This window comes from Dasypus novemcinctus, chromosome 1 (genome assembly GCF_030445035.2).
Source record: "Dasypus novemcinctus isolate mDasNov1 chromosome 1, mDasNov1.1.hap2, whole genome shotgun sequence".
Taxonomy (NCBI): domain Eukaryota; kingdom Metazoa; phylum Chordata; class Mammalia; order Cingulata; family Dasypodidae; genus Dasypus; species Dasypus novemcinctus.
Window position 1 is genome coordinate 111472253 of NC_080673.1, and position 13438 is coordinate 111485690.

At 38.5% G+C, this 13438-nt stretch overlaps 1 pseudogene; it reads left to right on the forward strand.

Annotated features, from left to right (window-relative positions):
• Positions 1–3784: 3784 nt before the first annotated feature.
• Positions 3785–13438, forward strand: part of LOC101422512 (E3 ubiquitin-protein ligase makorin-1 pseudogene) — a 33682-nt pseudogene continuing 24028 nt past the window's right edge.

Genomic DNA, 13438 nt, shown 5'->3' on the forward strand with positions numbered 1-13438 from the left:
TTAAAACTCTTCATCTATTTAGCTATCTCATTGAATTTATTAAGGATATCTGAACATCTGTGATTAGTTTTTTCAAATTCCTTATGTTGTCTGGAGTTTTAATTTTTTCCTCTGACTAGGCCACATCTTCCTGTTTCTTAGTATAGCTTGTAATATTTTGCTAGTATTTCAACATCTATTTTCTTGATTTATTCTGGGCTCAATTTCTCTCTTTAGCTTAGGGATATCTTATTGATTGGCTTTGCACTTCATGCTCCTCTTTGAAACTTGGTTCAACCTATTTTGGAACTTTATAATAGCTTGTGTTTAATCAGATTTTTTAGCTCTTATTTATCTGATTCTTGCCCTTTCTTCTATTCCACAGGCTGGTTTGAACTCAAGGGTGCTGGCTTTAAGCTGAGCTCTGTAGACTAAAAATACCTGTGTTGCCTTGGCCTTGAGAAACTGAAGAAGCTGTGCCCACCTTTCCCCCCTTCTGGGGGTGGGGAAGGAGTCAATGCTATAGTTGTTACTCCAAGTTGTGAAACCTGAAACTGCCCATATTGCCCCAGAAATGAACAAAACTACACTTCCCTTTTCCCCTGCCAGCAGGATGGTTTCACCAATTGATTTTTGACAAGGGTTCCAAGTCCACTTAGTGTGGAAATAATAGTATTTTAAACTAAAATGATGATGGGGAAATTGGATATCCTTACACAAAGAACGAAGATAGACCACTACCTCACATCATATACAAAATTTAAACTCAAAGTTAAAAGAAGATATAACTATAAGAACCCAAAGTATAAAACTCATAAAGGAAAAACAGAGATACATCTTCAAGATCTTGTATAAAACAATAGTTTCTTAGATTTTATATCAAAGGCATGACACAAAAGAAAAATTAGTAAATGGGACTTCATCAAATCAGAAACTTTTGTGCATCAAAGGACTTCATTATGAAAGGAAAAGGACAGTGTGAAAAATAGGGGAAGTGGAGCAGAAGTAGCGCAGTGGTTGAGCATGTGCTTCACATGTACAAGGCCCGTTTCAATTCCTGGTACCTCCTCAAAAAATGCGGAGGAAATATTTGAGCACCGTATATCCAACAAGGATTTATTATCCAGAATATATAAAGAAAGCTTACAACTCAACAACAGAAAGACAAACAGCCCAATTTAAAAAATGGCAAAAGAACTTCCATTTCTCCAAAGGATACATAAAAATGGCCAATAAGCACATGAAAAGATACCCAACATCATCAGTCATGAGGGAAATGCAAATCAAAGCCACAATGAGATACCATTTCACTTCCACTAGGGTTCCTATTAAAAATTGGAAATTATTTATTAACAAGTTCTGGTGAGGATGTGGGGTAATAGGACCCCTCATTATTTGTTGATAAGAATGTATAATAGTGCAGCCACTATGGAAAAAAGCTTGGGATTTCCTCAGAAAGTTAAGTATAGAATTACCATATGACCTGGCATGACCACTTCTAGGTATATATAAAAAATAATTGAAAACAGGGACTCGGACAGATATTTACTAACCCATGTTTATAGCTTCTTTGTATATAAAAGCCAAAAGACTAAAGCAACCTAAGTACCCATCAACATTGTAATGGATAAAAAAAATGTGATACACACATACAATGGAATATTATTCAGTTATTTAAAAAGGGAATGAGGTTCTGATACAGGTGACAACATGGAAGAACAGTGAAGACCTATTGTTAAATGAAACAAGCCATACATAAAAGGACAAATATTGTATGATCTTACTTATCTGAAATAATTAGAATATGCAAACTCAAAGATTCCAAAAGTAGAATACAGGTTACCAGGGAAGAGGTGGGGTTGGGGAATGGGGAATTAATGCTTATTTGGTACAAAGGTTCTATTTGGGGTAATGGAAAAGTTTTGGTAATATGACGATAGCAAACTATTGTGAATATATTTAATACCATTGAATTATGTATTTGAATGTGGAAATGGGAAATTATAGGTTTTATTGAAGTTATTAGAATAAAAATGTTTTACAAAAGCCATATTCTGCACAACAGAAACAGTGAACCCTAATGTAAACTATGGATTACAGTTAACAGTATAATTGTAATTAGAATAATGTTTCATTTATTGCAATAAAAGTACCATGTTAATGCAAAATTGTGCATGTGAGAAGGGAATATTTTTATTTTCTGCATGACTTTTCTGTAAAAAAACAACTTTATATATATGCAAAGAACCTAAATCAATTCCCTAAGTCCCAAGCATACTCTTTGCTTTTTCCTTTATATAGCAGTAACCCTAGTCTTCAGATCAATTAATAATGCCAATATAGTAAGTCTTCCTTTACTTGCCAATATACCAGCATGAGGAGCTCAAAGTGACCAGGCGTAGAGCCTAGTTTTAGTGTCCAGAACCCTTATTGTGTTCTCTGGTAGAGGTACATCCTTCCTCACAGAGAACCAGTTCAGTTCTTTCCATTTAGAAAAACCCAAAATGGCAAAGTCCAAATGCACAAATTTCCAAAATGGTTCACTGGTAATAATGGTGAAAACTTCCACAGTCTCAGGTAGTCACAAACACAATATCATATAAAGATTGATGATTCAAATGACACTTGTCATTCCCAAGTGTCACATTAGCTACACCTGTTAAAGGGTATCGAAAGGGTCAATCAGTTCAGCAGCTTTTGTAATGCTGGACATGGTAGAATCAGTATATCCAGAGTACTTGCTACATGTTTACCAGATCCAGTTAATATAGTATTATCATTATAGTTGTTATCATTTGGAATGTCAAACAATCAAGTTGCCTTTGGGCTACATTAAGACCAAATCCAAATCAACATAGCCCTGTGCAAGATTATGAAAATGAACTCCTGTTCTTTCCAGAAAAATTCAAGCTGCTTTAGATTCTTTTCCTGATGCAGGATGAAAATAAATGATATTAACTAAATAAATAGTCATGATTTGGTTACCACTTGATTAAATTAAAGAACTACACCATAAATTTTAATGGTACTTCTGGTGTTTGCTTAGGCCAGTTCGTTAAATGGGACTATGATAAAGATAACTAGCTTTGTATTATTTGGGTTTTTGAAAGTAATATCAGTCTCTGTCAGTCTACATATTATGCTTAATTTCTTATTTACCATCTTGGCCAGAGGTTTGGGGAGGTGAGCAGATTTATGAACCTCCATCTGGTCTTTCCTACCATAATGTTTCTTAATCTACAGAGTATGGGAACAATGTGATAGTTATGTCAGTTGGTTGGGCAAATCACAGATAACACCGAGTGGCTGTCTAGGAGAACTTGCCTATTCCTCTCCTCCTTTCCTATTGAGTGTATATGTTTCAATGTTTCCATTCCATAACGTAGAGTGACGTTCTGTCTAATGGAATGTCCTGATCATACCTTACAGCTCAATACCCAAAACCAAGGAGTTCCAGCTCTTATAAGGGCAGTTACTGTCAATGGCAGGGTCTTCTCTCCATTAGGTTGTATAAATACTTACTGTCAGGCAGTACAGAAGTGTCACTCCTTTGAGTGAAGAAGGGTGTGTGGAGCTGCCATTCACTGATCCTGACCTGAGCAGCTGACCTCCTTGGGGGACTGGCCCCAGTGAGATCTCTTCTCCTGCTTTGTTGGACTCTGTGCTGTGTAAGTAATAAAGCAATCAATTTGCTGAAAGCCTTTGTTGTGTCTGAACGTGTCTTCCTCTGACGCACTATAGAGCAACTTGCTCTACTTAGTTTAGAGCAAGTAGACCTCTTGCTCTTGATCTACTTACATTAAGAATGGTCATTGTAATTATTTACTCAGGAAACTGGGAAATGACTGAACAACGATTCCTTGGACCTATTGGAACAAAGGTGAGATGGGCTTGATACAGAACTTCAATTTTCACCTGACCTCTATATGTCCCCTCTGTAACTAGGAGTCCATGATGGTTTTGCATGTCTTATGGTATCTGTGTGAAACATAAAGCACATATTCAATGGTTCTTGCATGACCTGAGCTTTAGCGTTATCCTACTCTGGTTATTTAGAGAATAGATGCTATACATACTTGCCATGGTTTTTATCTCCCCATCTGTTGATGAACCCTGGGCCCAAGACAATGCTCAAGTCTGGAAACCCTCTGGAGGACAGTTATTTTCTCTCAGTGGTGACAGCCATCTGCTTTCTGCTCACCTGCTTTGTATTGTTAGTTAGTTACATGAGTCAAGCAGTACTTTCATTGGCTGTCCATATATTTTATTCCAGAAACATCATGGTATATTAGCTACTATGTCAAATCTCTGGGGATAAGTTCACATGCCTTCCATTCAACCATTCCTGCCTATGCAGTAATTACCTCCACTTTGCTTCTTATTGTTAAATACTGCCCTGGCCTCTGGTATTTCATAATGCCATCAATTGCAATTGATAGCCCAGTATGATAGAAGCACTGCTTAACATCAACCTTGGCCTTTAAAAGACAGTCATCACTGTGCTTTACAGGCATGCTAGAATCCCATACTATCATACTCCTAATCACTTTAGTGAAGGGAAGATCTCTTAGATCCTCCCAGTGATCATAATATTCTGATGCATTATTTGGTCTTACATAACAAATCCATTTTAGCATGTCCAAACTTCTGAACTATTTGACCTCTTACTCAAAATACTACCTAGATAGTTCCATTGTCTCCATTTAATTTACTGTTAGTCAATGATTCTAATTTTCATAGATTGTTCTTACAATATATTAGGACAACTTTGGCATCCTTGCCAAAATGTTATATACTGAGTCACAAAGTCCATTAAAATGTTATAAAATTCCCCTGTCTAGCCATTAATTTTGCCCCAATGTTGCAAATTGCCTCAATATTCAGTTCCACATCTGTTTCCTTGTGGATGCAATATTAGTCAGGCTCAGGATCTGTAAGATGAATAATTTAGTTCTCTTAAGGAGAACAAGCATGATCATGTGGGGAAATAACTTCTGTTTATACCATTTCATAGTTTTCAGGCAATGAATCTGATTATTCTCTTGTATGAGAAAGGAAACTTCTTTTATTCTGGCTGAGAAGGTGTAGGAAATCTGGGGATATAAGATTATCAATTGTTTACAATATAAAGTCCCATTCTTGGCCCCAGAATACTAGGCCTTTCTTATCGGGGCCTGCAATTTTACATAGTAGACTTTTTCATCTGTAACTTCACAACTCTTAGAAGCAGATATTGTGTCTGATTTTCGGCACAGTATTCTCTCCAATTTCAGGAGAAAGAGTCTCCTTACATGCTATCATGGAGGCTTTCTAGCTTTCACACTATGCTCTGAGTTGATAGTTAGCTGAACTGAGCCTGCTATTTTCTTTCTGCAGGGTCACAATAGTGGTTAACAACAGCCAACCCATACTCAATCCTCCTAGGTACAATTGTCTGCATCTTTTTATTTAATTGCTATAGCTATTTGTATAAGCCAGTGCATACCTCTTTACCCATGCCCTATACCAGTTCAACACAGGTGAGAAATTTTGCAATTGGAAAGCTGCAGTTTATCTGGGATTATTACAACCTAACTAGATGTTTTAGTTTCCTAGGCTGTACAAAGCAAATACCATGAATTAGTTTGGCTTAAACAATGAGAATTTATCTGTGCATGGTTTTGAAGATGGGAAATTTTCCAAGTAGGAGTTCGTAACCAGGGGTTAATGTATACAATAAATAAATTACAGTAGTATTTATTTCACCTGACCCAACAGGGTCTGTGGAATAAAAAAGTTATGAACCCCTGGTCCAAATCAAGGCATCATCAAGGCAATGCTTTCATCCTGAAGACTGATACCAGCAATCCTCGACATCTCTATCACATGGCAAGTCATATGGTAGCATCTGATGGCATCTCCCTTCTCTTTTGGATTCCACTGACTTCAGGTTCTTGCTTCTGTGACTTTCTTTTCTTCATGCCTGCATGTGTTACATTTATAAAGAACTCCAGTAATAAGATTAAGACCCATGCTACATGAGGTGGGTCACAACTCAACTGAAGTAGCCTCATGTAAAGATACTACTTACACTGGATTCACATCCACAGGAATGAATTAAATTTAAGAACACGTTTTTCTCAGGTATACACAGTTTCAAACCCCTATAATCATTCACTGCAATGCTGTCTTGGTTGAAGCCCATCCTATGTGCCTAGTTTTTAGGACCCTGTTTCTAGAGCCAAATGTCTTGACTGCATTCAGCTGAAACTATAGAAACTATTATGCAGAGAGTAACAGGTCCTTGCAGAGGGATGTTAGTAACAAGAATTGGAATGGTGAATTCTGAGTGATTATTAGTATGGTGCACACAGAGATTGTTGCACATGAATTTGGGATAACATTATGTAATCAACTAAGGACTATATAATGCAATTCTATGTCATTGAAATCCAAAATAAAAATAGTCTGGAGAATAGCATTCATGTATGTTTTGACAACATCTTGGTGACTCTTAAGTATATGATTAAGGTCCAGAACTGCAGAGAAGGCAAGTATTCTTTTAGCCATTTGTAAAAGACACTAATATTCACTTCCAAAGTCAGTTCCTTCTGCAATGTAGATGTCAGGGTTAATTCATAATAAATGAATATACACTGTGGAATTTAAATTTTAAAGTTTTATGGGTTTTATTTAGGCATTTTTTCAAAAATTTTAATAACATCATTAAATGTCCTTATGAGATATTCTTTCTTGATACATTAGGCCTGCTCAAATGGAGTTGAGCCTGAACTTTTAAAACATAACTGCAATCTAAGTAAATCTTACTTCCACAGATTCTTGAATAATCAGTCCTGCAATTCTCTCAGAATTTTAGCATTTCTGGTGTTTCAGGCTTCCTTGAAAGTCTTTTCTAGTAAGAACCTATTTAGAAGTCACAGAAAAGCATGGGACACTTTCTGCTTCTTCTAGGTAACCACAACTGATTTTAGCTAGGCAAATATTCTCTTCACTGTAATTTCACATTATAATCAAGACAACATTTTTTTACAAAATATAAGGAGAATTAGATAGAAATTTAACTTATTATTCTGCCTGTACATTTGGAAGCAGAAAGAAGAGAGAAATACAGACTCAGAGGTTCTTAAAATTTTTCAGTCAATGATCCTACAATTTAGCACTTTTTCTTCTAACCTCAATTACCATGTGTTGCCTCCTGAATCTTTAATTATTTCAATTATCTTCATGGTCTTACATTTTGATTTCCCTTTCCTCGCAAAGGTAATCAATTTATTCTCTTAATGACTCTACTATTTTAATGACCACAAATATTTTGTTTGTATAAAATTGATATTAGTATCAGTAACACTGAACTCTCACTGTTATAGATTAGGCATTCTTCCTTTATTACTCACAGCACACTGCTTTCTAAATATATAATCATTGTGTAAAATAATAAATGTTCAATTATTTTGATCTTTTGATGTATAATTTCCATGAACTAAAATAGAAATAAAAGTAAATATATTAGAGTTAAATAATATTCAATCTGGCAAACTCACTAGGTGCAACTTCTTTTCTAAAAAAAATTCAAGTAAAAGAGTTGAGATTTTTTGTCAGGAAAGATAACTATTTAGAAAAGAAATGTAAACTCAGACATTTGTAAGAGAATGGAAAATAGTATTCTTATTAGCTTTGGTGATTTGAGTCATGTGTCTCAAATTTAGACATGTTCTTGATATTAATCTACATTCCTGAGGGTGTAAACCTAATGTAAATAGGATCTCTTGAAGATGCCATTTTAGTTAAGTTGTGGCCCAATTCAATGAGTTTGGCTCAATCTAGATTACTGGAGTCCTTTATGAACAGAAGAAATTCAGAAATAGTGAAAGAAAACCAAGGGGAGGAGCTTGAGGCCAGAAATCAATGGAACTAGAAGAAAAAGGAGAGGACATCTATGTAAGGTGAAAGCCAAGGAACCCAACTATTTCTAGTCTGCTAGAATATGACCAATCTTGGGAGGAAACCAGACTTCCAGCCCCTAAACCTGTGAGACAATCACTTCTGATGGCTTAAGCCAACCCATTGTGTGGTATTGTGGGAAAGGGTTAAGTTTAGTTTTCACAAAGGGGAAGCCAGAGCTGGCCCTACTGTTGCAGGAGGGAGGGAAAGGGGTTCTAGCGGCTTTGGCATGCCAGGAATTTGAAAAGTGGCACCAAAGTGAGGAGGGCCAATGGTGAGAAGTGAGGGCATGACCAAAGTGAGAAGGGCCAATGGTGAGTGCTGGGGGCAGGGCCAATAGTGAAAGCAGTGCATGGTCTGTCCAGCTGACCGGGGTATAGAGAGCATGAGGGGGAACTCAAAGCAGAAACCTCAGAACTTAGACATTCAGATAGGCTGTAACCCCTGAAGTACCCAATTAATGGGGAACAGAGGAGGGACCTGTGTATTAGGTTTAGGGTATAAATGTCAGTGTTCCTTGCTGTTTAGCGTGCCAGCCATTTTATCCAGGTCGAGCACCCATTCTCGCAAGATCATTAATAAAATTATTTTCTTCTCTACAATCGGATGAGCTTTTGTTTCTTACAAGTGCAGCTTTCTTTCTAACAATCTTGGGGGCTGGTCTGGGATCCAAAGCTTCAGAGAGGAACCCCTGGGGTGGATGAGGGAAGGCATGCCCTGCTGATTGAGCAGTCATGGACTTTGCCACTGGGGGCCCACCTCTGACAGCTGGAAGGACCCCAGATCAGATGCTTAGATTTGCTGATTATAGACGAGAAAAGGGGAAGGGAAAACCTGCTTCTCAGTGACCACGTAATCCTGTGCACAGGCTAAGGTAAGAAAAAGGATTATTAAGTATTGATTGGTGGTGGGGAAATTCTGATGAATTTGGACTTGAAAGAAATCTAGACAAGACCTAGAATAGGGAATAGAGGCAGTCGGTCAACCGGGGAGGGGATAAGATCCCCTGGGGACATTCCTCCAGGTAGTCCATTAGGGAGGATGTTGGAACACTGGACGGATAATGATCAGACCAAGGGAAAGGAAATGACTGCCCAATGTATTCTGGCCAAAATATGGGGTAGATGGGATTGATTGCATGCCAACCTTGCTTTCATAATTCTTTTTGTGTTTTTGTTTGTTCAGTGTATGTTTTAATACCTACAGGTTGTAATATTAAATTGACAATGAAAATTCTTAAAAGAGCTCTATTCAAATGGCTAAAAATAAAAAAAGAACTTATATTAATAAACAAAGTATGGAAATCTTTGAAATGCCTAAATTGAGAAGAATAGTTCATTATTTTTTTCACAGAACAAAATGAGGGATATGAGACGTAAGTAGATATAAAGAGGTTTAAAAGTTTTATGGGAGTGCTGACTAAAATTTGATGTTTGTTTAAAAGAATGTGTTTTTTCCTAAGATTAGATAGCTGGTTTTCATAAAATCAGGATGGAAGTATGTAGGACAAAGCTTGAATGCATATGGCAAGTTGTAGAAGGTATTGTTGAAGGTAGCATTAAGTAAGGGAATGTGTTTTGTGAAGGCAGAATTTGTCTTGAGATGAAACAACTATTGTCTCTGTAGTTGTGGATAGTTAGAAGAAGTTTGTAGAAGCAATGTTTAAACTGAAATATTTGAATGGTTAATTCCAGTAAGTCATTATTAAACAGAAGCTGAATTGATTTTAAAACCAAAAAGTAGCTTCCTAGCAGGAAAACCTGTCAGAGGCCACCTTAATCTGCATATTGGTGTTAGAATGAAGATAATCTTGATTCCATTGTGCATCTGTATTGCTGAAGTAAAATACTTGTTAATTAATGGCATCGTGGCAATGTGTCAAAGTAAAAAGCTCCATGGTGCTGAAAGACGCTATGCATCAGGCTAGTGGAATACTGGAACCAAACTTCATAGCTTCTCTCTAGGGTTAATAGTGCTGCAGCATGCTGGCTGCATGAAAGACATGCTAAGTGAAGCAGTGACTACCAGAGTGCTGTGAGTAGAACTTAAACATAATTGGCATTATTGCCTGCTCCCATGTAGAGACAACTTGTATGATGCTGCAAATGTGGATCTTAGATCTATTAATTGCAACTCAAAAAGAAATTTATGCATTCATTACTGCATTTAAGTACTGTGCCTACATCTTTCCTATTCTAGATATATGCTTGATTATTATGGTGATAGCGTTTCTAGATCATATGCAGAGGGATATTGAACATGGTAAAAGGTCATTTTCTAAGTAGTTAATGAACATGCTTTGTCCAAGTCTCCCTCCTAGCCCTTATTCTAAAACCTGTCCCACTCATATCCTTGGGAGAACTGGCAAACCCACATGCCATCCTGCCAGGGCTATGCATTTTCCCACCAGGAAATGGAGTGGCTGGGATCCACTTCAGCTCAACCCCTTCAAGATAGTCTATGAGTAACCTTTCCTCACCCAGGACCTGGACACAAGTTTCTGATGAAAACCTGCAAAACAAAGCTCATCAACTTTGACAAGTTGCAGCCTTTCTATTGACCTTTTCTATTTTTGTGGCCCAGTAACCCTATAGCCTCAAAATTCTAATTAAGTTTATTTCTTCTATCTTGTTAGCCACACAGGGAGTTCAGCCATTTTCACCAGAATGTCATAGTCATCTTCTTCCAAACATGATAGAATAGCAGAAGGGTTTAACACCTTATCAGGTAAGGCCTATTGCCCCAAACCATCAGGAAGAGGTTACAAAAGAGTGACAATTATCCTTCAGCACCCCATTAAGAATGAAGGTGTAAGCTCTCAGGGGGAGACAGAAGCTTTAGAGGGACTCAAATGGTCACTGGTGCAGGCCCCTGTTCTAACCATCCTTTCCCTTGAGAAACCTTTCCACCTGTTTGTTACAGTAGATAAAGAGACAGCCTTGGGGGTGCTGACCCAAATCTGGGGAAGTCAAAAGAGACTTGTTGCCTTTCTTTCCAAGATTTTGAGTCCTGTCTCCAGGGAATAGCACCGATGCATTCAAGCTGTGGTGGGAACTGCTCTCCTGGTAGAAGAGAGCAGGAAGCTGACTTTTGGGGGGACCTTAGTTGTTAGCATCCCTCATCAGGTCAGAACTATTCTATCTCAGAAAGAGGAAGGTGGCTGACTGATTCTCAAATTCTAAAGTATGAGGCTATCCTAATGGATAAAATAACTTGGTATTGACAACAGACCACAGCCTAAACCCAGCCTCCTTCCTTTGGAAGGGGTCTGAACAAGTGGAGGCTCCTGAGTGTATGTATTGTTTAGACCTGATTGAGTATCAGACTCGAGTCCAATCTGACCTCGGGGACCTTCCCCTGCATATGGGGGAAAAAATTATTCATAGATGGGTACTCTAGGGTCCTGGAAGGAAGGAGGCACAATGACTATGCAATTGTAAATGGACTAACTTGGGAGGTGAGCTGATCGCCCAAAAACTGGTCAGCTCAAACTTGTGAATTGTATGCATGAAATCAAACCCTCAAATTATTAGAGGAAGAGGATAATACAGTCTACACAGACTCTAAGTATGCCTTTGGGGTAGTCCACAACTTTTGAAAATTTGGGAAAAGGGGGGATTGATTAACAGAAAAGAACTAATTAAACAAGTATTGGCCAATCTACTTTAACCCAGGAAAATATCAGTGGTGCATGTAAATGGACACCAAAAAGGTCATACATTTGAGGCAAAGGGCAATAGGTTAGCAGATGAAGAGGCTAGGGAAGCCTCCCTTAGTTCCCCTTTGAAGTTGACAGTCCTGATACTCTCTATTCCCAAAGAGTTTGGGATCCCCACATTCTCTGAAAAGAAGATGAAAGAGCTGGAGCAGTTGGGAGTGACCCTAAATGATCAAGGAAGGTGGCTCCTCTTGGATGGTAGGCAAATGTTGAATAAATGAGTGATGAGAGAGGTATTAGTAGTCTTACACTAAGGGAGTCGCTGAGGGTACAGGCTATGTGTGATCTTGTTCTTAAGTATTTTGGATGCATGCACCTTTATACTGTAGTTAAACAAATAACTAAATGATGAATAATTTGCCAAAAGGTAAAATTAACAGGAAACTCTTTTTTTTTTTTAGGATAAGTAGCAAACTTGAATATTCTAAGAAATTCTTACCTTCCTTAAGCTAGAATATATTTTCTTTTCTTTTCAGTTTTTTTCTTTTTTGTCCTTATTTATTTTTTAATGTTACATTAAAAAAAATATGAGGTCCCAATATACCCCCCACCGCCTCACCCCACTCCTCCCCCCATAACAACAACCTCCTCCATCATCATGAGACATTCATTGCACTTGGTGAATACATCTCTGAGCACCACTGCACCTCATGGTCAATGGTCCACACCATAGCCCACACTCTCCCACAGTCCACCCAGTGGGCCATGGGGGGACATACAATGTCTGGTAACTATCCATGCAGCACCACCCAGGACAACTGCAACCCCCAAAAATGCCCGCACATCACATCTCTTCCTTCCATTCCCTACCCCCAGCAGCCACCACGGCCACTTTCTCCACACCAATGCTACATTTTCTTCGATTACTAATCACAATAGTTCATGAATAGATTATCAGTAAGTCCACTCTAATCCATACTCTATTCCTCTATCCTGTAGACCTTAGAATGGTTGTGTCTGCCCCACATCTATGTCAAGAGGGGACTTAGATTCCACATAGATGCTGGATGTGATTCTCCTGCTTTCAGTTGTAGGCACTCTTTGCTCCCTGGTGTCGTGGTTGACCTTCTTCACCTCCATGTTAGCTGAATGGGGTAAGTCCAATAAACCAGAGTGCAGGATTTGCAAGTCTGTTGAGGCTCAGGGCCTGGCTATCACATGATCAGTCCAGAGATTCAGGTTCCCTGGGTATATAATAAACCCCAGCACCAAGTACAGATCCGTTAAAAGTAACAGGAGAGGCTTGTGGACAAAGATCACATCTGAGTCCAGCTCCATCACACAGAAACACAAACTCCAAAGTAGAGCCAACTGACATGGCACTGAACTCCATCTGTCATGACCATAGAACCTGTGGGTCTCTGTAGCCCTCAGAAGAACCAATACCTGGGGTTATATCTACTTTATCTGTCTCTGGGACTCTGCTGAGGTGTGCATAAGGGCAACCCCTCTGATAACCTCCCAGCTCTTTTTGGAGACTCATAAGGAAGCAAGAACAAGGGGGATGGGAGTGGAGCCTCAGGCCATTCCAGAGAATTCAGGTTGATTACACTGAAATGCCCCCAATGGGTTGGCCAAAGTATGTTTGGTTATTGTAGATCATTTGACAGGATGGGTGGAGGTATAGTCTCTGGCCTCAGCTACAGCATCAGGAACTTCTAAAATTATCCTCAAACAAATCTTTCCTCATTATGGGTTAGTGGAAAATATTGACTTAGACAATGGTAGTCATTTTACCTCCTATGTACTCCAGAATATTATGCAAAGCCTGGGTGTCACATGGCACTTCCATACACCTTG